Source organism: Aplysia californica, unplaced genomic scaffold (genome assembly GCF_000002075.1).
Source record: "Aplysia californica isolate F4 #8 unplaced genomic scaffold, AplCal3.0 scaffold00116, whole genome shotgun sequence".
Classification (NCBI taxonomy): domain Eukaryota; kingdom Metazoa; phylum Mollusca; class Gastropoda; order Aplysiida; family Aplysiidae; genus Aplysia; species Aplysia californica.
The window spans coordinates 248,420-250,482 of NW_004797386.1; the positions used below are offsets into that span (position 1 = coordinate 248,420).

At 40.0% G+C, this 2,063-nt stretch overlaps 1 protein-coding gene across 1 annotated transcript in view; it reads left to right on the forward strand.

Moving 5' to 3' along the window:
- LOC101847330 (voltage-dependent calcium channel subunit alpha-2/delta-3) overlaps positions 1-2,063 on the forward strand; it is a gene marked incomplete at its 3' end in the record, with an annotated part of 301,283 nt that overhangs the window by 10,502 nt on the left and 288,718 nt on the right.

Sequence of the window (2,063 nt, forward strand, 5' to 3'; positions counted from 1 at the left end):
GAGCCTAGTAGTAGTAGTAGTAGTAGTAGTAGTAGTAGTAGTAGTAGTAGTAGTAGTAGTAGTAGTAGTAGTACGAAAAAAATACACCACAACACAGCTGGTCCTTTCTGAAGCATTAATTTGGGGATAAAAAAAACTGTGTTGTGGTGTATTTACTTTTTTTTTCTTATATCTAGATCTAAGCTTTAGGCGCTCTCTATGTGGAGTCAAGCAGACACCTACTGGCGCCTGTCCGCGTCGATCTTCAGCCGCTTCAGTTTCGGCGTTCTCTCTGTTGTCGCCCTAATGTGTGAATCGTGTTAACAAACACGTTGTATCATTTTTGTGTTTATTACGGCGGAACTCTCCGCTCGACAAAGGTTCACACCTGCTGGTATTTAAAAGACCATAATAATTATATATTTGCATTATGGAGAAATCAGGCGCTCGTCAAAATAATGAAACCCCCTCCCAAAAAAAACAACAAACCCCAGATACCCCCCCCCCCTAAAAAAACCCCAAACAAACAAAAAACGCATTTTTCGATAATTGGGCAGTTATTTTTCGAATTTTAAAAACATATTTTGCTCAATACCTTTTAGATCTATATCCATCAAAAAAACACATTTCTGTATAGGTTTTATTTTTAAAAATTTTGATCAAAGGCAGAAAAATATACATTAGCCGTGTTCAAGGACACTCAAGCCTTTGAAGTCACCTAGCGTGCTCATATGACCTTGTGAACATCGTAAAACACTTACTAAAAAACCCCTTAAAAACAGTCACCTAACCTCAGCAGCCAATTTCTCGATAATTCTACCTCTGACGCCTGGCGAACCCCCCTCCGTTTCTTCAATCGCACACATTTCGAGTTCTATTTCTATTTACGATGGATCGGTATTTTTCTTTTCCGTTAACAGCAAAGCAAAAAAACAACAAAAAAAAAACAGGCTTCAAGACTATACCACTATACAAATAACTCCACATTTGTATACCCAAAGAAACAAGACCAGCGCCTGATTTCACCATGTCGCGACACATATTTTTTGCTCCGCGACTCGGCACGACATTGTTAGGCCGCGTGTCCACCTAAGCAGAAACGACTCGATTTTTTTTTGTCAGGAGGGGGCAATTCCGTCTGTTCATTTCCGCCATGTGAGAACAACAAGCCGAGAAGATCAAAGCTTGAATTATTTTATATTTCAAAAAGAAAGAAAATTGTTAATTTGAATTTAAACCAATGGTCTAAGCGTGAACTGTACTAATTTTGAGGCACCGATTAAAATTTAGATCCATAGACTACTTGTTTTCTCCTTGTGTATATTTCTGAGACTTATTTTTTGTTCTACGTTAAAATACTTTTTTCCTCGTTATTTTAAACATGATTCATCTACTTACATCAATTATTATAATCACGTCGCACAGCGGGGATTTGAAGAAAAAGACAATGGTTCAGACAACACCAGTCCCCCCTTTAGTCATTTGCGGCATTCAGATTTGGTCGCTTTTAAGGACAAGCGGGCTAACCCAGATTTTGGGGGTTCCAGAAATCTTGACCTACATTGAAAGTGAGCATTGCCCTACCTATAGGAGAAGTTTGGTTTCATTGGTGTGTATGTTTGTTTGGTTATAGAAAAAAACCTCTCCTTGCCATTACAAGAAACCGAACAAGGGTCCAAAAATTTTACCTTCGATTTTCTCAAAACAGCATTTTTCGGGATAGCCCCCGTGTGCTTATTAAAAGCGACCAAATGGCAATTAATGAAAAAATAGACTCGTCCACATGGGACTCGAACTCAGGCGTTTTGCGTGAAACAGTGAAGAACGCAACCATTATACCACATACACCATGAACAAGGGTTCTAACAATTTACCTTCGATTTTCTCTAAACAGCATTTTTCTGGATAGCCCGTTTGTCTTTAAAAGCGACCATTTGGCCTCGACCTTTCGCTTGTTGGTCAAGTCTGCAGTCAGACGAGCGAGCCCCGCGGACAGTGATAATTACAGCCTCGCAGAGTCCAGCAGCCAGGCGCACGCGCGATTGGAGATCATTTTGCACGTTATGGAAACGACAGACTCCCCC